Here is a 22,590-nt window from a genome sequence, read left to right as displayed (position 1 = left end):
GAAAAAGTGGGGAACCGTGGAGGACACTGCAGGACAGAGGGGAACCAAAGGGAGCAGGGCGAACAGATTGTAAAAAAGTGGGGAACCGTGGGGAACACTGCAGAACAGTATGAAACCAAAGCGAGCAGGGGGAACAGTTTGGAAAATGTGGGGAACCGTGGGGATCACTGCAGAACAGAGGGGAACCAAAGGGAGCAGGGGAACGCATTGGAAAAAGTGGGGAACACTGCAGAACAGTGAGGAACCAAAGGGAGGAGGGGGAACAGATTGGAAAAAGTGGGGAACCGTGTGGAAAAATGCAGAACAGTGGGGAAACAAAGGGTGCAGGAGGAACAGATTAGAAGAAGTGGGGTACCGTGTGCAAAAATGCACAACAGTGGGGAACCAAAGGGAGCAGGGGGTAAAGGAAGGAAAAAAATGTGGAGAATCGTGGGGAACACTGCAGAATAGAGGGGAACCAAAGGGAGCAGGGGGAACGGATTGGAAAAAGTGGGGAAGCGTCGGGAACACTGCAGAACAAAGGCGAACCAAAGGGAACAGGGGAACGGATTGGAAAAAGTGGGGAACCATGGGGGAAACTGCAGGGCAGAGGGGAACCATAGGGAGCAGGGGTAGAGGTTGGAAAAATGTGGAGAACCGTGAGGAAAACTGCAGAACAGTGAGGAACCAAAGGGAGCAGGGGGAACAGATTTGAAAAAGTGGGGAACCGTGTGCAAAAATGCAGAACAGTGGGGAACCAAAGGGAGCAGGAGGAACAGATTGGAAAAAGTTGAAAACAGTAGGCAACACTGCAGAACAGAGGTGAATCAAAGGGTGCAGGGGGAACAGATTGGAAAAAGTGGGGAACCATGAGGAACACTGCAGAACAGAGGTGAACCAAAGGGAGCAGGGGGTACAGTTCGGAAAAGTGGGGAACCGTGGGGAACAATGCAGAACAGAGGGGAACCAAAGGGAGCAGGGGGATCGGATTGGAAAAAGTGGGGAACAGTGTGGAAAAATGCAGAACAGAGGGGAACCAGAGGTAGCAGGGGATACAGATTGGAAAAAGTGGGGAACCGTGGGGAACACTGCAGAACAGAGGGGCACCAAAGGGAGCAGAGGGAATGTATTGGAAAAAGTGGGGAACCATGGGGAACACTGCACGACAGAGGGGAACAAAAGGAAGCAGGGGGAACGGATTGTAAAAAGTTGGGCAGATGGGGAACACTGTAGGACAGAGGGGAATCAAAGGGAGCAGGGGGAACTGATTGGAAAAAGTGGGGAACAGTGGGGAACACTGCAGAACAGAGGGCAAACAAACGGAATAGGGGGAATGGATTGCAAAAAGTTTGGAACCGTGGAGGACAATGCAGAACAGGGGAAACCAAAGGGAGCAGGGCAAACAATTTGTAAAAAAGTGGGGAACCGTGGGGAACGCTGCAGAACAGTATGAAACCAAAGCGAGCCGGGGGAATGGTTTGGAAAATGTGAGGAACCGTGGGGAAAACTGCAGAACAGAGTGGAGACAAAGGAGCAGGGGGAACAGATTGGAAAAAGTGGGGAACCGTGGGGAACACTGCAGAACAGAGGGGAACCAAACGGAGCAGGGGCAACGGATTGCAAAAAGTTAGAAACCGTGGAGAACACGGAAGGACAGAGGGGAATCGAAGGGAACAAGGGGAACAGGTTGGAAAAAATGGTGTCCCATGGTTAACACTGCAAGGCAGAGGGGAACCATAGGGAGCAGGGGGTACAGTGTGTAAAAAAATGTGGAGAATCGTGGGGAACACTGTAGAATAGAGGGGAACCAAAGGGAGCAGGGGGAACAGATTGGAAAAAGTGGGGAAGCGTCGGGAACAATGCAGAACAGAGGAGAACCAAAGGGAGCAGGGGGAACAGATTGGAATAAGTGGGGAACCGATTGGAAAAAGTAGGGAACCGTGTGGAAAAATGCAGAAAGGTGGGGAACCAAAGGGAGCAGGGGGAACGAATTGGAAAAGGTGGAGAACTGTGGGGAACACTGCAGAACAGAGGGGAACCAAAGGGAGCAGAGGGAACGGATTGGAAAAAGTGGGGAACCGTGGGGCACACTGCAGAACAGAGGGAAACAAAAGGTAGCAGGGGGAACGGATTGGAAAAAGTGGGGAACCATGGGGGCCACTGCAGGGCAGACGGGAACCAAAGGGAGCATGGGAACAGATTAGAAAAAAATTGGAGAACCGTGGGGAAAACTGCAGAACAAAGCAGAACCAAAGGGAGCAGAGGGAACAGCTCGGAAAAGTGCGGACCCGTGGGGAACAATGCAGAACAGAGAGGAACCAAAGGGAGGAGGGGGAACAGATTGGAAAAAGTGGGGAATCGTGGGGACTTCTGCAGAACAGTGGGGACCCAAAGGGAGCAGGGGGAAAGGATTCGAAAAAGTGGACCGTGGGGAACTCTGCAGAAAACAGGTGGACCAAAGGAAGCAGGGGGAACGGATTGGAAAAAAATGGGGAACCGTGTGGAACAATGCAGAACAGAGGGGAACCAAAGGGAGCAGGGGGAACAGATTGGAAAAAGTGGAGAATCGTGGGGAGTTCTGCAGAACAGAGGTGAACGAAAGGAAGCAGGGGGATCGGATTGGAAAAAGTGGGGAACAGTGTAGAAAAATGCAGAACAGAGGGGAACCAGAGGTAGCAGGGGAAACAGATTGGAAAAAGTGGGGAACAGTGGGGAACACTGCAGAACAGAGGGGCACCAAAGGGAGCACAGGGAATGCATTGGAAAAAGTGGGGAACCGTGGGGAACACTGCATGACAGAGGGGAACCAAAGGAAGCAGGGGGAACGGATTGTAAAAAGTTGCGCCGATGGGGAACACTGTAGGACAGAGGGGAATAAAAAGGAGCAGGGGGAACTGATTGGAAAAAGTGGGGAACCGTGTGGAAAAATGCAGAACATAAGGGAAACAGAGGTAGCATGGGAAACAGATTGGAAAAAGTGGGGAACCGTGGGGAACACTGCAGAACAGAGGGGCACCAAAGGGAGCAGAGGGAACACATTGGAAAATGTGGGGAACCGTGGGGAATACTGCACGACAGAGGGGAACCAAAGGAAGCAGGGGGAACGGATTGTAAAAAGTTGGGCCCATGGGGAACACTGTAGGACAGAGGGGAATCAAAGGGAGCAGGGGGAACTGATTGGAAAAAGTGGGGAACTGTGGGGAACACTTCAGAACAGAGGGCAAACAAACGGAGCAGGAGGAATGGATTGCAAAATGTTGGGAACCGTGGAAGACAATGCAGGACAGAGGGGAAACAAACAGAGCAGGGGGAATGGATTGCAAAAAGTTGATAACCGTTGAGGACAATGCAGGACAGACGGGAAACAAACAGAGCAGGGGGAATGGATTGCAAAAAGTTGGTAAGCGTGGAGGACACTGCAGATAGATGGGATCCAAAGGGAGCAGGACGAACAGATTGTAAAAAAGTGGGGAACCGTGGGGAACGCGCCAGAACAGTATGAAAACAATGCGAGCCGGGGGAATGGTTTGGAAAATGTGGGGAAACGTGTGGAAAATTGCAGAACAGAGTGGAGCCAAAGGAGCAGGGGGAACAGCTCGGAAAAGTGCGGACCCGTGGGGAACAATGCAGAACAGAGAGGAACCAAAGGGAGGAGGGGGAACAGATTGGAAAAAGTGGGGAATCGTGGGGACTTCTGCAGAACAGTGGGGACCCAAAGGGAGCAGGGGGAAAGGATTCGAAAAAGTGGACCGTGGGGAACTCTGCAGAAAACAGGTGGACCAAAGGAAGCAGGGGGAACGGATTGGAAAAAAATGTGGAACCGTGTGGAACAATGCAGAACAGAGGGGAACCAAAGGAAGCAGGGGGAACGGATTGGAAAAAAATGTGGAACCGTGTGGAACAATGCAGAACAGAGGGGAACCAAAGGGAGCAGAGGGAACGGATTGGAAAAAGTGGGGAAACGTGGGGAACACTGCACGACAGAGCGGAACCAAAGGGATCAGGGGGAACAGATAGGAAAAAATTTGGGAACTGTGAAAATACTGCATGACAGAGGGGAACCAAAGGGAGCAGGAGGTACAGGTTCGAAAAAGTGGGGAACCGTGGAGGACACTGCAGGACAGAGGGGAAACAAACAGAGCAGGGGGAATGGATTGCAAAAAGTTGGTAAGCGTGGAGGACACTGCAGAACAGAGGGGAACCAAAGGGAGCAGAGGGAACGGATTGGAAAAAGTGGGGAAACGTGGGGAACACTGCACGACAGAGCGGAACCAAAGGGATCAGGGGGAACACATAGGAAAAAATTTGGGAACTGTGAAAATACTGCATGACAGAGGGGAACCAAAGGGAGCAGGAGGTACAGGTTCGAAAAAGTGGGGAACCGTGGAGGACACTGCAGGACAGAGGGGAACCAAAGGGAGCAGGGCGAACAGATTGTAAAAAAGTGGGGAACCGTGGGGAACACTGCAGAACAGTATGAAACCAAAGCGAGCAGGGGGAACAGTTTGGAAAATGTGGGGAACCGTGGGGATCACTGCAGAACAGAGGGGAACCAAAGGGAGCAGGGGAACGCATTGGAAAAAGTGGGGAACACTGCAGAACAGTGAGGAACCAAAGGGAGGAGGGGGAACAGATTGGAAAAAGTGGGGAACCGTGTGGAAAAATGCAGAACAGTGGGGAAACAAAGGGTGCAGGAGGAACAGATTAGAAGAAGTGGGGTACCGTGTGCAAAAATGCACAACAGTGGGGAACCAAAGGGAGCAGGGGGTAAAGGAAGGAAAAAAATGTGGAGAATCGTGGGGAACACTGCAGAATAGAGGGGAACCAAAGGGAGCAGGGGGAACGGATTGGAAAAAGTGGGGAAGCATCGGGAACACTGCAGAACAAAGGCGAACCAAAGGGAACAGGGGAACGGATTGGAAAAAGTGGGGAACCATGGGGGAAACTGCAGGGCAGAGGGGAACCATAGGGAGCAGGGGTAGAGGTTGGAAAAATGTGGAGAACCGTGAGGAAAACTGCAGAACAGTGAGGAACCAAAGGGAGCAGGGGGAACAGATTTGAAAAAGTGGGGAACCGTGTGCAAAAATGCAGAACAGTGGGGAACCAAAGGGAGCAGGAGGAACAGATTGGAAAAAGTTGAAAACAGTAGGCAACACTGCAGAACAGAGGTGAATCAAAGGGTGCAGGGGGAACAGATTGGAAAAAGTGGGGAACCATGAGGAACACTGCAGAACAGAGGTGAACCAAAGGGAGCAGGGGGTACAGTTCGGAAAAGTGGGGAACCGTGGGGAACAATGCAGAACAGAGGGGAACCAAAGGGAGCAGGGGGATCGGATTGGAAAAAGTGGGGAACAGTGTGGAAAAATGCAGAACAGAGGGGAACCAGAGGTAGCAGGGGATACAGATTGGAAAAAGTGGGGAACCGTGGGGAACACTGCAGAACAGAGGGGCACCAAAGGGAGCAGAGGGAATGTATTGGAAAAAGTGGGGAACCATGGGGAACACTGCACGACAGAGGGGAACAAAAGGAAGCAGGGGGAACGGATTGTAAAAAGTTGGGCAGATGGGGAACACTGTAGGACAGAGGGGAATCAAAGGGAGCAGGGGGAACTGATTGGAAAAAGTGGGGAACAGTGGGGAACACTGCAGAACAGAGGGCAAACAAACGGAATAGGGGGAATGGATTGCAAAAAGTTTGGAACCGTGGAGGACAATGCAGAACAGGGGAAACCAAAGGGAGCAGGGCAAACAATTTGTAAAAAAGTGGAGAACCGTGGGGAATGCTGCAGAACAGTATGAAACCAAAGCGAGCCGGGGGAATGGTTTGGAAAATGTGAGGAACCGTGGGGAAAACTGCAGAACAGAGTGGAGACAAAGGAGCAGGGGGAACAGATTGGAAAAAGTGGGGAACACTGCAGAACAGAGGGGAACCAAACAGAGCAGGGGCAACGGATTGCAAAAAGTTAGAAACCGTGGAGAACACGGAAGGACAGAGGGGAATCGAAGGGAACAAGGGGAACAGGTTGGAAAAAATGGTGTCCCATGGTTAACACTGCAAGGCAGAGGGGAACCATAGGGAGCAGGGGGTACAGTGTGTAAAAAAATGTGGAGAATCGTGGGGAACACTGTAGAATAGAGGGGAACCAAAGGGAGCAGGGGGAACAGATTGGAAAAAGTGGGGAAGCGTCGGGAACAATGCAGAACAGAGGAGAACCAAAGGGAGCAGGGGGAACAGATTGGAAAAAGTGGGGAACCGATTGGAAAAAGTAGGGAACCGTGTGGAAAAATGCAGAAAGGTGGGGAACCAAAGGGAGCAGGGGGAACGAATTGGAAAAGGTGGAGAACTGTGGGGAACACTGCAGAACAGAGGGGAACCAAAGGGAGCAGAGGGAACGGATTGGAAAAAGTGGGGAACCGTGGGGCACACTGCAGAACAGAGGGAAACCAAAGGTAGCAGGGGGAACGGATTGGAAAAAGTGGGGAACCATGGGGGCCACTGCAGGGCAGACGGGAACCAAAGGAAGCAGGGGGAATGGATTGTAAAACGTTGGGCCGATGGGGAACACTGTAGGACAGAGGGGAATCAAAGGGAGCAGGGGGAACTGATTGAAAAAAGTGGGGAACTGTGGGGAGCACTGCAGAACAGAGGGCAAACAAACGGAGCAGGGGGCTGGATTGCAAAAAGGTGGGAACCGTGGAGGACAATGCAGGACAGAGGGGAAACAAACAGAGCAGGGGGAATGGATTGCAAAAAGTTGGTAAGCGTGGAGGACACTGCAGAACAGAGGGGAACCAAAGGGAGCAGAGGGAACGGATTGGAAAAAGTGGGGAAACGTGGGGAACACTGCACGACAGAGCGGAACGAAAGGGATCAGGGGGAACAGATAGGAAAAAAATTGGGAACTGTGAAAATACTGCATGACAGAGGGGAACCAAAGGGAGCAGGACGTACAGGTTCGAAAAAGTGGGGAACCGTGGAGGACACTGCAGGACAGAGGGGAACCAAAGGGAGCAGGGCGAACAGATTGTAAAAAAGTGGGGAACCGTGGGGAACACTGCAGAACAGTATGAAACCAAAGCGAGCAGGGGGAACAGTTTGGAAAATGTGGGGAACCGTGGGGATCACTGCAGAACAGAGGGGAACCAAAGGGAGCAGGGGAACGCATTGGAAAAAGTGGGGAACACTGCAGAACAGTGAGGAACCAAAGGGAGGTGGGGGAACAGATTGGAAAAAGTGGGGAACCGTGTGGAAAAATGCAGAACAGTGGGGAAACAAAGGGTGCAGGAGGAACAGATTAGAAGAAGTGGGGTACCGTGTGCAAAAATGCACAACAGTGGGGAACCAAAGGGAGCAGGGGGTAAAGGAAGGAAAAAAATGTGGAGAATCGTGGGGAACACTGCAGAATAGAGGGGAACCAAAGGGAGCAGGGGGAACGGATTGGAAAAAGTGGGGAAGCATCGGGAACACTGCAGAACAAAGGCGAACCAAAGGGAACAGGGGAACGGATTGGAAAAAGTGGGGAACCATGGGCGAAACTGCAGGGCAGAGGGGAACCAAAGGGAGCAGGGGGAACAGATTTGAAAAAGTGGGGAACCGTGTGCAAAAATGCAGAACAGTGGGGAACCAAAGGGAGCAGGAGGAACAGATTGGAAAAAGTTGAAAACAGTAGGCAACACTGCAGAACAGAGGTGAATCAAAGGGTGCAGGGGGAACTGATTGGAAAAAGTGGGGAACCATGAGGAACACTGCAGAACAGAGGTGAACCAAAGGGAGCAGGGGGTACAGTTCGGAAAAGTGGGGAACCGTGGGGAACAATGCAGAACAGAGTGGAACCAAAGGGAGCAGGGGGATCGGATTGGAAAAAGTGGGGAACAGTGTGGAAAAATGCAGAACAGAGGGGAACCAGAGGTAGCAGGGGATACAGAATGGAAAAAGTGGGGAACCGTGGGGAACACTGCAGAACAGAGGGGCACCAAAGGGAGCAGAGGGAATGTATTGGAAAAAGTGGGGAACCATGGGGAACACTGCACGACAGAGGGGAACAAAAGGAAGCAGGGGGAACGGATTGTAAATAGTTGGGCAGATGGGGAACACTGTAGGACAGAGGGGAATCAAAGGGAGCAGGGGGAACTGATTGGAAAAAGTGGGGAACAGTGGGGAACACTGCAGAACAGAGGGCAAACAAACGGAATAGGGGGAATGGATTGCAAAAAGTTTGGAACCGTGGAGGACAATGCAGAACAGGGGAAACCAAAGGGAGCAGGGCAAACAATTTGTAAAAAAGTGGAGAACCGTGGGGAACGCTGCAGAACAGTATGAAACCAAAGCGAGCCGGGGGAATGGTTTGGAAAATGTGAGGAACCGTGGGGAAAACTGCAGAACAGAGTGGAGACAAAGGAGCAGGGGGAACAGATTGGAAAAAGTGGGGAATGGTGGGGAACACTGCAGAACAGAGGGGAACCAAACGGAGCAGGGGCAACGGATTGCAAAAAGTTAGAAACCGTGGAGAACACGGAAGGACAGAGGGGAATCGAAGGGAACAAGGGGAACAGGTTGGACAAAATGGTGTCCCATGGTTAACACTGCAAGGCAGAGGGGAACCATAGGGAGCAGGGGGTACAGTGTGTAAAAAAATGTGGAGAATCGTGGGGAACACTGTAGAATAGAGGGGAACCAAAGGGAGCAGGGGGAACAGATTGGAAAAAGTGGGGAAGCGTCGGGAACAATGCAGAACAGAGGAGAACCAAAGGGAGCAGGGGGAACAGATTGGAAAAAGTGGGGAACCGATTGGAAAAAGTAGGGAACCGTGTGGAAAAATGCAGAAAGGTGGGGAACCAAAGGGAGCAGGGGGAACGAATTGGAAAAGGTGGAGAACTGTGGGGAACACTGCAGAACAGAGGGGAACCAAAGGGAGCAGAGGGAACGGATTGGAAAAAGTGGGGAACCGTGGGGCACACTGCAGAACAGAGGGAAACCAAAGGTAGCAGGCGGAACGGATTGGAAAAAGTGGGGAACCATGGGGGCCACTGCAGGGCAGACGGGAACCAAAGGAAGCAGGGGGAATGGATTGTAAAACGTTGGGCCGATGGGGAACACTGTAGGACAGAGGGGAATCAAAGGGAGCAGGGGGAACTGATTGAAAAAAGTGGGGAACTGTGGGGAACACTGCAGAACAGAGGGCAAACAAACGGAGCAGGGGGCTGGATTGCAAAAAGGTGGGAACCGTGGAGGACAATGCAGGACAGAGGGGAAACAAACAGAGCAGGGGGAATGGATTGCAAAAAGTTGGTAAGCGTGGAGGACACTGCAGAACAGAGGGGAACCAAAGGGAGCAGAGGGAACGGATTGGAAAAAGTGGGGAAACGTGGGGAACACTGCACGACAGAGCGGAACCAAAGGGATCAGGGGGAACAGATAGGAAAAAAATTGGGAACTGTGAAAATACTGCAGGACAGAGGGGAACCAAAGGGAGCAGGACGTACAGGTTCGAAAAAGTGGGGAACCGTGGAGGACACTGCAGGACAGAGGGGAACCAAAGGGAGCAGGGCGAACAGATTGTAAAAAAGTGGGGAACCGTGGGGAACACTGCAGAACAGTATGAAACCAAAGCGAGCAGGGGGAACAGTTTGGAAAATGTGGGGAACCTTGGGGATCACTGCAGAACAGAGGGGAACCAAAGGGAGCAGGGGAACGCATTGGAAAAAGTGGGGAACACTGCAGAACAGTGAGGAACCAAAGGGAGGAGGGGGAACAGATTGGAAAAAGTGGGGAACCGTGTGGAAAAATGCAGAACAGTGGGGAAACAAAGGGTGCAGGAGGAACAGATTAGAAGAAGTGGGGTACCGTGTGCAAAAATGCACAACAGTGGGGAACCAAAGGGAGCAGGGGGTAAAGGAAGGAAAAAAATGTGGAGAATCGTGGGGAACACTGCAGAATAGAGGGGAACCAAAGGGAGCAGGGGGAACGGATTGGAAAAAGTGGGGAAGCATCGAGAACACTGCAGAACAAAGGCGAACCAAAGGGAACAGGGGAACGGATTGGAAAAAGTGGGGAACCATGGGGGAAACTGCAGGGCAGAGGGGAACCATAGGGAGCAGGGGTAGAGGTTGGAAAAATGTGGAGAACCGTGAGGAAAACTGCAGAACAGTGAGGAACCAAAGGGAGCAGGGGGAACAGATTTGAAAAAGTGGGGAACCGTGTGCAAAAATGCAGAACAGTGGGGAACCAAAGGGAGCAGGAGGAACAGATTGGAAAAAGTTGAAAACAGTAGGCAACACTGCAGAACAGAGGTGAATCAAAGGGAGCAGGGGGATCGGATTGGAAAAAGTGGGGAACAGTGTGGAAAAATGCAGAACAGAGGGGAACCAGAGGTAGCAGGGGATACATAATGGAAAAAGTGGGGAACCGTGGGGAACACTGCAGAACAGAGGGGCACCAAAGGGAGCAGAGGGAATGTATTGGAAAAAGTGGGGAACCATGGGGAACACTGCACGACAGAGGGGAACAAAAGGAAGCAGGGGGAACGGATTGTAAAAAGTTGGGCAGATGGGGAACACTGTAGGACAGAGGGGAATCAAAGGGAGCAGGGGGAACTGATTGGAAAAAGTGGGGAACAGTGGGGAACACTGCAGAACAGAGGGCAAACAAACGGAATAGGGGGAATGGATTGCAAAAAGTTTGGAAGCGTGGAGGACAATGCAGAACAGGGGAAACCAAAGGGAGCAGGGCAAACAATTTGTAAAAAAGTGGGGAACCGTGGGCAACGCTGCAGAACAGTATGAAACCAAAGCGAGCCGGGGAAATGGTTTGGAAAATGTGAGGAACCGTGGGGAAAACTGCAGAACAGAGTGGAGACAAAGGAGCAGGGGGAACAGATTGGAAAAAGTGGGGAACCGTGGGGAACACTGCAGAACAGAGGGGAACCAAGCGGAGCAGGGGCAACGGATTGCAAAAAGTTAGAAACCGTGGAGAACACGGAAGGACAGAGGGGAATCGAAGGGAACAAGGGGAACAGGTTGGAAAAAATGGTGTCCCATGGTTAACACTGCAAGGCAGAGGGGAACCATAGGGAGCAGGGGGTACAGTGTGTAAAAAAATGTGGAGAATCGTGGGGAACACTGTAGAATAGAGGGGAACCAAAGGGAGCAGGGGGAACAGATTGGAAAAAGTGGGGAAGCGTCGGGAACAATGCAGAACAGAGGAGAACCAAAGGGAGCAGGGGGAACAGATTGGAAAAAGTGGGGAACCGATTGGAAAAAGTAGGGAACCGTGTGGAAAAATGCAGAAAGGTGGGGAACCAAAGGGAGCAGGGGGAACGAATTGGAAAAGGTGGAGAACTGTGGGGAACACTGCAGAACAGAGGGGAAACAAAGGGAGCAGAGGGAACGGATTGGAAAAAGTGGGGAACCGTGGGGCACACTGCAGAACAGAGGGAAACCAAAGGTAGCAGGGGGAACGGATTGGAAAAAGTGGGGAACCATGGGGGCCACTGCAGGGCAGACGGGAACCAAAGGGAGCATGGGAACAGATTAGAAAAAATTTGGAGAACCGTGGGGAAAACTGCAGAACAAAGCAGAACCAAAGGGAGCAGGGGGAACAGCTCGGAAAAGTGCGGACCCGTGGGGAACAATGCAGAACAGAGAGGAACCAAAGGGAGGAGGGGGAACAGATTGGAAAAAGTGGGGAATCGTGGGGACTTCTGCAGAACAGTGGGGACCCAAAGGGAGCAGTGGGAAAGGATTCGAAAAAGTGGACCGTGGGGAACTCTGCAGAAAACAGGTGGACCAAAGGAAGCAGGGGGAACGGATTGGAAAAAAATGGGGAACCGTGTGGAACAATGCAGAACAGAGGGGAACCAAAGGGAGCAGGGGGAACAGATTGGAAAAAGTGGGGAATCGTGGGGAGTTCTGCAGAACAGAGGTGAACGAAAGGAAGCAGGGGGATCGGATTGGAAAAAGTGGGGAACAGTGTAGAAAAATGCAGAACAGAGGGGAACCAGAGGTAGCAGGGGAAACGGATGGGAAAAAGTGGGGAACAGTGGGGAACACTGCAGAACAGAGGGGCACCAAAGGGAGCACAGGGAATGCATTGGAAAAAGTGGGGAACCGTGGGGAACACTGCATGACAGAGGGGAACCAAAGGAAGCAGGGGGAACGGATTGTAAAAAGTTGCGCCGATGGGGAACACTGTAGGACAGAGGGGAATCAAAAGGAGCAGGGGGAACTGATTGGAAAAAGTGGGGAACCGTGTGGAAAAATGCAGAACATAAGGGAAACAGAGGTAGCATGGGAAACAGATTGGAAAAAGTTGGGAACCGTGGGGAACACTGCAGAACAGAGGGGCACCAAAGGGAGCAGAGGGAACACATTGGAAAATGTGGGGAACCGTGTGGAATACTGCACGACAGAGGGGAACCAAAGGAAGCAGGGGGAACGGATTGTAAAAAGTTGGGCCCATGGGGAACACTGTAGGACAGAGGGGAATCAAAGGGAGCAGGGGGAACTGATTGGAAAAAGTGGGGAACTGTGGGGAACACTTCAGAACAGAGGGCAAACAAACGGAGCAGGAGGAATGGATTGCAAAATGTTGGGAACCATGGAAGACAATGCAGGACAGAGGGGAAACGAACAGAGCAGGGGGAATGGATTTCAAAAAGTTGATAACCGTTGAGGACAATGCAGGACAGACGGGAAACAAACAGAGCAGGGGGAATGGATTGCAAAAAGTTGGTAAGCGTGGAGGACACTGCAGATAGATGGGATCCAAAGGGAGCAGGACGAACAGATTGTAAAAAAGTGGGGAACCGTGGGGAACGCGCCAGAACAGTATGAAAACAATGCGAGCCGGGGGAATGGTTTGGAAAATGTGGGGAAACGTGTGGAAAATTGCAGAACAGAGTGGAGCCAAAGGAGCAGGGGGAACAGATTGGAAAAAGTGGAGAACCGTGGGGAACACTGCAGAACAGAGGGGAACCAAACGGAGCAGGGGGAACGGATTGCAAAAAGTTGATAACTGTGGAGAACACGGCAGGACAGAGGGGAACCAAAGGGAACAAGGGGAACAGGTTGGAAAAAGTGTGGTGCCATGGGTAACACTTCAATGCAGAGGGGAACCATAGGGATCCAGGGGTACAGGATGGAAAAATATGTGGAGTATCGTGGGGAACACTGTAGAATAGAGGGGAACCAAAGGGAGCAGGGGGAACGGATTGGAAAAAGTGGGGAACCGTGGCGAACACTGCAGAACAGAGGGGCACCAAAGGGAGCAGAGGGAATGCATTGGAAAAAGTGGGGAACCGTGGGGAACACTGCATGACAGAGGGGAACCAAAGGAAGCAGGGGGAATGGATTGTAAAAAGTGGGGAACTGTGGGGAACACTTCAGAACAGAGGGCAAACAAACGGAGCAGGAGGAATGGATTGCAAAATGTTGGGAACCGTGGAAGACAATGTAGGACAGAGGGGAAACAAACAGAGCAGGCGGAATGGATTGCAAAAAGTTGATAACCGTTGAGGACAATGCAGGACAGACGGGAAACAAATAGAGCAGGGGGAATGGATTGCAAAAAGTTGGTAAGCGTGGAGGACACTGCAGATAGAGGGGCACCAAAGGGAGCAGAGGGAATGCATTGGAAAACTGGGGAACCGTGGGGAACACTGCACGAGAGAGGGTAACCAAAGGAAGCAGGAGAAACAGATTGTAAAAGGTTTGGCCGATGGGGAACACTGTAGGACAAAGGGGAATCAAAGGGAGCAGGGGGAACTGATTGGAAAAAGTGGGGAACTGTGGGGAACACTGCAGAACAGAGGGCAAACAAACGGAGCAGGGGGAATGGATTGCAAAAAGTTGGTAAGCGTGGAGGACACTGCAGAACAGAGGGGAACCAAAGGGAGCAGGGCGAACAGATTGTAAAAAAGTGGGGAACCGTGGGGAACGCTGCAGAACAGTATGAAAACAAAGCAAGCCGGGGGAATGGTTTCGAAAATGTGGGGAACCGTGGGGAAAACTGCAGAACAGAGGGGAACCAAAGGGAGCAGAGGGAACAGATTGGAAAAAGTGGGGAACCGTGGCGAACACTGCAGAACAGAGGGGCACCAAAGGGAGCAGAGGGAAAGCATTGGAAAAAGTGGGGAACCGTGGGGAACATTGCACGACAGAGGGGAACCAAAGGAAGCAGGGGGAACGGATTGTAAAAAGTTGCGCCGATGGGGAACACTGTAGGACAGAGGGGAATCAATGGGAGCAGGGGGAACTGATTGGAAAAAGTGGGGAACCGTGTGGAAAAATGCAGAACAGAGGGGAACCAGAGGTATCAGGGGAAACAGATTGGAAAAAGTGGGGAACCGTGGGGAACACTGCAGAACAGAGGGGCACCAAAGGGAGCAGAGGGAACACATTGCAAAACTGGGGAACCGTGGGGAACACTGCACGACAGAGGGGAACCAAAGGAAGCAGGGGGAACGGATTGTAAAACGTTGGGCCGATGGGGAACACTGTAGGACAGAGGGGAATCAAAGGGAGCAGGGGGAACTGATTGAAAAAAGTGGGGAACTGTGGGGAACACTGCAGAACAGAGGGCAAACAAACGGAGCAGGGGGAATGGATTGCAAAAAGGTGGGAACCGTGGAGGACAATGCAGGACAGAGGGGAAACAAACAGAGCAGAGGGAATGGATTGCAAAAAGTTGGTAAGCGTGGAGGACACTGCAGAACAGAGGGGAACCAAAGGGAGCAGAGGGAACGGATTGGAAAAAGTGGGGAAACGTGGGGAACACTGCACGACAGAGCGGAACCAAAGGGATCAGGGGGAACAGATAGGAAAAAATTTGGGAACTGTGAAAATACTGCATGACAGAGGGGAACCAAAGGGAGCAGCAGGTACAGGTTCGAAAAAGTGGGGAACCGTGGAGGACACTGCAGGACAGAGGGGAACCAAAGGGAGCAGGGCGAACAGATTGTAAAAAAGTGGGGAACCGTGGGGAACACTGCAGAACAGTATGAAACCAAAGCGAGCAGGGGGAACAGTTTGGAAAATGTGGGGAACCGTGGGGATCACTGCAGAACAGAGGGGAACCAAAGGGAGCAGGGGAACGCATTGGAAAAAGTGGGGAACACTGCAGAACAGTGAGGAACCAAAGGGAGGAGGGGGAACAGATTGGAAAAAGTGGGGAACCGTGTGGAAAAATGCAGAACAGTGGGGAAACAAAGGGTGCAGGAGGAACAGATTAGAAGAAGTGGGGTACCGTGTGCAAAAATGCACAACAGTGGGGAACCAAAGGGAGCAGGGGGTAAAGGAAGGAAAAAAATGTGGAGAATCGTGGGGAACACTGCAGAATAGAGGGGAACCAAAGGGAGCAGGGGGAACGGATTGGAAAAAGTGGGGAAGCGTCGGGAACACTGCAGAACAAAGGCGAACCAAAGGGAACAGGGGAACGGATTGGAAAAAGTGGGGAACCATGGGGGAAACTGCAGGGCAGAGGGGAACCATAGGGAGCAGGGGTAGAGGTTGGAAAAATGTGGAGAACCGTGAGGAAAACTGCAGAACAGTGAGGAACCAAAGGGAGCAGGGGGAACAGATTTGAAAAAGTGGGGAACCGTGTGCAAAAATGCAGAACAGTGGGGAACCAAAGGGAGCAGGAGGAACAGATTGGAAAAAGTTGAAAACAGTAGGCAACACTGCAGAACAGAGGTGAATCAAAGGGTGCAGGGGGAACAGATTGGAAAAAGTGGGGAACCATGAGGAACACTGCAGAACAGAGGTGAACCAAAGGGAGCAGGGGGTACAGTTCGGAAAAGTGGGGAACCGTGGGGAACAATGCAGAACAGAGGGGAACCAAAGGGAGCAGGGGGATCGGATTGGAAAAAGTGGGGAACAGTGTGGAAAAATGCAGAACAGAGGGGAACCAGAGGTAGCAGGGGATACAGATTGGAAAAAGTGGGGAACCGTGGGGAACACTGCAGAACAGAGGGGCACCAAAGGGAGCAGAGGGAATGTATTGGAAAAAGTGGGGAACCATGGGGAACACTGCACGACAGAGGGGAACAAAAGGAAGCAGGGGGAACGGATTGTAAAAAGTTGGGCAGATGGGGAACACTGTAGGACAGAGGGGAATCAAAGGGAGCAGGGGGAACTGATTGGAAAAAGTGGGGAACAGTGGGGAACACTGCAGAACAGAGGGCAAACAAACGGAATAGGGGGAATGGATTGCAAAAAGTTTGGAACCGTGGAGGACAATGCAGAACAGGGGAAACCAAAGGGAGCAGGGCAAACAATTTGTAAAAAAGTGGGGAACCGTGGGGAACGCTGCAGAACAGTATGAAACCAAAGCGAGCCGGGGGAATGGTTTGGAAAATGTGAGGAACCGTGGGGAAAACTGCAGAACAGAGTGGAGACAAAGGAGCAGGGGGAACAGATTGGAAAAAGTGGGGAACCGTGGGGAACACTGCAGAACAGAGGGGAACCAAACGGAGCAGGGGCAACGGATTGCAAAAAGTTAGAAACCGTGGAGAACACGGAAGGACAGAGGGGAATCGAAGGGAACAAGGGGAACAGGTTGGAAAAAATGGTGTCCCATGGTTAACACTGCAAGGCAGAGGGGAACCATAGGGAGCAGGGGGTACAGTGTGTAAAAAAATGTGGAGAATCGTGGGGAACACTGTAGAATAGAGGGGAACCAAAGGGAGCAGGGGGAACAGATTGGAAAAAGTGGGGAAGCGTCGGGAACAATGCAGAACAGAGGAGAACCAAAGGGAGCAGGGGGAACAGATTGGAATAAGTGGGGAACCGATTGGAAAAAGTAGGGAACCGTGTGGAAAAATGCAGAAAGGTGGGGAACCAAAGGGAGCAGGGGGAACGAATTGGAAAAGGTGGAGAACTGTGGGGAACACTGCAGAACAGAGGGGAACCAAAGGGAGCAGAGGGAACGGATTGGAAAAAGTGGGGAACCGTGGGGCACACTGCAGAACAGAGGGAAACAAAAGGTAGCAGGGGGAACGGATTGGAAAAAGTGGGGAACCATGGGGGCCACTGCAGGGCAGACGGGAACCAAAGGGAGCATGGGAACAGATTAGAAAAAAATTGGAGAACCGTGGGGAAAACTGCAGAACAAAGCAGAACCAAAGGGAGCAGGGGGAACAGCTCGGAAAAGTGCGGACCCGTGGGGAACAATGCAGAACAGAGAGGAACCAAAGGGAGGAGGGGGAACAGATTGGAAAAAGTGGGGAATCGTGGGGACTTCTGCAGAACAGTGGGGACCCAAAGGGAGCAGGGGGAAAGGATTCGAAAAAGTGGACCGTGGGGAACTCTGCAGAAAACAGGTGGACCAAAGGAAGCAGGGGGAACGGATTGGAAAAAAATGGGGAACCGTGTGGAACAATGCAGAACAGAGGGGAACCAAAGGGAGCAGGGGGAACAGATTGGAAAAAGTGGAGAATCGTGGGGAGTTCTGCAGAACAGAGGTGAACGAAAGGAAGCAGGGGGATCGGATTGGAAAAAGTGGGGAACAGTGTAGAAAAATGCAGAACAGAGGGGAACCAGAGGTAGCAGGGGAAACAGATTGGAAAAAGTGGGGAACAGTGGGGAACACTGCAGAACAGAGGGGCACCAAAGGGAGCACAGGGAATGCATTGGAAAAAGTGGGGAACCGTGGGGAACACTGCATGACAGAGGGGAACCAAAGGAAGCAGGGGGAACGGATTGTAAAAAGTTGCGCCGATGGGGAACACTGTAGGACAGAGGGGAATAAAAAGGAGCAGGGGGAACTGATTGGAAAAAGTGGGGAACCGTGTGGAAAAATGCAGAACATAAGGGAAACAGAGGTAGCATGGGAAACAGATTGGAAAAAGTGGGGAACCGTGGGGAACACTGCAGAACAGAGGGGCACCAAAGGGAGCAGAGGGAACACATTGGAAAATGTGGGGAACCGTGGGGAATACTGCACGACAGAGGGGAACCAAAGGAAGCAGGGGGAACGGATTGTAAAAAGTTGGGCCCATGGGGAACACTGTAGGACAGAGGGGAATCAAAGGGAGCAGGGGGAACTGATTGGAAAAAGTGGGGAACTGTGGGGAACACTTCAGAACAGAGGGCAAACAAACGGAGCAGGAGGAATGGATTGCAAAATGTTGGGAACCGTGGAAGACAATGCAGGACAGAGGGGAAACAAACAGAGCAGGGGGAATGGATTGCAAAAAGTTGATAACCGTTGAGGACAATGCAGGACAGACGGGAAACAAACAGAGCAGGGGGAATGGATTGCAAAAAGTTGGTAAGCGTGGAGGACACTGCAGATAGATGGGATCCAAAGGGAGCAGGACGAACAGATTGTAAAAAAGTGGGGAACCGTGGGGAACGCGCCAGAACAGTATGAAAACAATGCGAGCCGGGGGAATGGTTTGGAAAATGTGGGGAAACGTGTGGAAAATTGCAGAACAGAGTGGAGCCAAAGGAGCAGGGGGAACAGCTCGGAAAAGTGCGGACCCGTGGGGAACAATGCAGAACAGAGAGGAACCAAAAGGAGGAGGGGGAACAGATTGGAAAAAGTGGGGAATCGTGGGGACTTCTGCAGAACAGTGGGGACCCAAAGGGAGCAGGGGGAAAGGATTCGAAAAAGTGGACCGTGGGGAACTCTGCAGAAAACAGGTGGACCAAAGGAAGCAGGGGGAACGGATTGGAAAAAAATGTGGAACCGTGTGGAACAATGCAGAACAGAGGGGAACCAAAGGGAGCAGGGGGAACAGATTGGAAAAAGTGGGGAATCGTGGGGAGTTCTGCAGAACAGAGGTGAACGAAAGGAAGCAGGGGGATCAGATTGGAAAAAGTGGGGAACAGTGTAGAAAAATGCAGAACAGAGGGGAACCAGAGGTAGCAGGGGAAACAGATTGGAAAAAGTGGGGAACAATGGGGAACACTGCAGAACAGAGGGGCACCAAAGGGAGCACAGGGAATGCATTGGAAAAAGTGGGGAACCGTGGGGAACACTGCATGACAGAGGGGAACCAAAGGAAGCAGGGGGAACGGATTGTAAAAAGTTGCGCCGATGGGGAACACTGTAGGACAGAGGGGAATCAAAAGGAGCAGGGGGAACTGATTGGAAAAAGTGGGGAACCGTGTGGAAAAATGCAGAACATAAGGGAAACAGAGGTAGCATGGGAAACAGATTGGAAAAAGTGGGGAACCGTGGGGAACACTGCAGAACAGAGGGGCACCAAAGGGAGCAGAGGGAACACATTGGAAAATGTGGGGAACCGTGGGGAATACTGCACGACAGAGGGGAACCAAAGGAAGCAGGGGGAATGGATTGTAAAAAGTTGGGCCCATGGGGAACACTGTAGGACAGAGGGGAATCAAAGGGAGCAGGGGGAACTGATTGGAAAAAGTGGGGAACTGTGGGGAACACTTCAGAACAGAGGGCAAACAAACGGAGCAGGAGGAATGGATTGCAAAATGTTGGGAACCGTGGAAGACAATGCAGGACAGAGGGGAAACAAACAGAGCAGGGGGAATGGATTGCAAAAAGTTGATAACCGTTGAGGACAATGCAGGACAGACGGGAAACAAACAGAGCAGGGGGAATGGATTGCAAAAAGTTGGTAAGCGTGGAGGACACTGCAGATAGATGGGATCCAAAGGGAGCAGGACGAACAGATTGTAAAAAAGTGGGGAACCGTGGGGAACGCCCCAGAACAGTATGAAAACAATGCGAGCCGGGGGAATGGTTTGGAAAATGTGGGGAAACGTGTGGAAAATTGCAGAACAGAGTGGAGCCAAAGGAGCAGGGGGAACAGATTGGAAAAAGTGGGGAACCGTGGGGAACACTGCAGAACAGAGGGGAACCAAACGGAGCAGGGGGAACGGATTGCAAAAAGTTGATAACTGTGGAGAACACGGCAGGACAGAGGGGAACCAAAGGGAACAAGGGGAACAGGTTGGAAAAAGTGTGGTGCCATGGGTAACACTTCAATGCAGAGGGGAACCATAGGGATCCAGGGGTACAGGATGGAAAAATATGTGGAGTATCGTGGGGAACACTGTAGAATAGAGGGGAACCAAAGGGAGCAGGGGGAACGGATTGGAAAAAGTGGGGAACCGTGGCGAACACTGCAGAACAGAGGGGCACCAAAGGGAGCAGAGGGAATGCATTGGAAAAAGTGGGGAACCGTGGGGAACACTGCATGACAGAGGGGAACCAAAGGAAGCAGGGGGAATGGATTGTAAAAAGTGGGGAACTGTGGGGAACACTTCAGAACAGAGGGCAAACAAACGGAGCAGGAGGAATGGATTGCAAAATGTTGGGAACCGTGGATGACAATGTAGGACAGAGGGGAAACAAACAGAGCAGGCGGAATGGATTGCAAAAAGTTGATAACCGTTGAGGACAATGCAGGACAGACGGGAAACAAACAGAGCAGGGGGAATGGATTGCAAAAAGTTGGTAAGCGTGGAGGACACTGCAGATAGAGGGGCACCAAAGGGAGCAGAGGGAACGCATTGGAAAACTGGGGAACCGTGGGGAACACTGCACGACAGAGGGTAACCAAAGGAAGCAGGAGAAACAGATTGTAAAAGGTTTGGCCGATGGGGAACACTGTAGGACAAAGGGGAATCAAAGGGAGCAGGGGGAACTGATTGGAAAAAGTGGGGAACTGTGGGGAACACTGCAGAACAGAGGGCAAACAAACGGAGCAGGGGGAATGGATTGCAAAAAGTTGGTAAGCGTGGAGGACACTGCAGAACAGTGGGGAACCAAAGGGAGCAGGAGGAACAGATTGGAAAAAGTTGAAAACAGTAGGCAACACTGCAGAACAGAGGTGAATCAAAGGGTGCAGGGGGAACAGATTGGAAAAAGTGGGGAACCATGAGGAACACTGCAGAACAGAGGTGAACCAAAGGGAGCAGGGGGTACAGTTCGGAAAAGTGGGGAACCGTGGGGAACAATGCAGAACAGAGGGGAACCAAAGGGAGCAGGGGGATCGGATTGGAAAAAGTGGGGAACAGTGTGGAAAAATGCAGAACAGAGGGGAACCAGAGGTAGCAGGGGATACAGATTGGAAAAAGTGGGGAACCGTGGGGAACACTGCAGAACAGAGGGGCACCAAAGGGAGCAGAGGGAATGTATTGGAAAAAGTGGGGAACCATGGGGAACACTGCACGACAGAGGGGAACAAAAGGAAGCAGGGGGAACGGATTGTAAAAAGTTGGGCAGATGGGGAACACTGTAGGACAGAGGGGAATCAAAGGGAGCAGGGGGAACTGATTGGAAAAAGTGGGGAACAGTGGGGAACACTGCAGAACAGAGGGCAAACAAACGGAATAGGGGGAATGGATTGCAAAAAGTTTGGAACCGTGGAGGACAATGCAGAACAGGGGAAACCAAAGGGAGCAGGGCAAACAATTTGTAAAAAAGTGGAGAACCGTGGGGAACGCTGCAGAACAGTATGAAACCAAAGCGAGCCGGGGGAATGGTTTGGAAAATGTGAGGAACCGTGGGGAAAACTGCAGAACAGAGTGGAGACAAAGGAGCAGGGGGAACAGATTGGAAAAAGTGGGGAATGGTGGGGAACACTGCAGAACAGAGGGGAACCAAACGGAGCAGGGGCAACGGATTGCAAAAAGTTAGAAACCGTGGAGAACACGGAAGGACAGAGGGGAATCGAAGGGAACAAGGGGAACAGGTTGGACAAAATGGTGTCCCATGGTTAACACTGCAAGGCAGAGGGGAACCATAGGGAGCAGGGGGTACAGTGTGTAAAAAAATGTGGAGAATCGTGGGGAACACTGTAGAATAGAGGGGAACCAAAGGGAGCAGGGGGAACAGATTGGAAAAAGTGGGGAAGCGTCGGGAACAATGCAGAACAGAGGAGAACCAAAGGGAGCAGGGGGAACAGATTGGAAAAAGTGGGGAACCGATTGGAAAAAGTAGGGAACCGTGTGGAAAAATGCAGAAAGGTGGGGAACCAAAGGGAGCAGGGGGAACGAATTGGAAAAGGTGGAGAACTGTGGGGAACACTGCAGAACAGAGGGGAACCAAAGGGAGCAGAGGGAACGGATTGGAAAAAGTGGGGAACCGTGGGGCACACTGCAGAACAGAGGGAAACCAAAGGTAGCAGGCGGAACGGATTGGAAAAAGTGGGGAACCATGGGGGCCACTGCAGGGCAGACGGGAACCAAAGGAAGCAGGGGGAATGGATTGTAAAACGTTGGGCCGATGGGGAACACTGTAGGACAGAGGGGAATCAAAGGGAGCAGGGGGAACTGATTGAAAAAAGTGGGGAACTGTGGGGAACACTGCAGAACAGAGGGCAAACAAACGGAGCAGGGGGCTGGATTGCAAAAAGGTGGGAACCGTGGAGGACAATGCAGGACAGAGGGGAAACAAACAGAGCAGGGGGAATGGATTGCAAAAAGTTGGTAAGCGTGGAGGACACTGCAGAACAGAGGGGAACCAAAGGGAGCAGAGGGAACGGATTGGAAAAAGTGGGGAAACGTGGGGAACACTGCACGACAGAGCGGAACCAAAGGGATCAGGGGGAACAGATAGGAAAAAAATTGGGAACTGTGAAAATACTGCATGACAGAGGGGAACCAAAGGGAGCAGGACGTACAGGTTCGAAA

Source organism: Narcine bancroftii, unplaced genomic scaffold (assembly GCF_036971445.1).
Source record: "Narcine bancroftii isolate sNarBan1 unplaced genomic scaffold, sNarBan1.hap1 Scaffold_165, whole genome shotgun sequence".
In the NCBI taxonomy this organism is placed as follows: domain Eukaryota; kingdom Metazoa; phylum Chordata; class Chondrichthyes; order Torpediniformes; family Narcinidae; genus Narcine; species Narcine bancroftii.
This window is presented reverse-complemented; position numbering follows the sequence as displayed.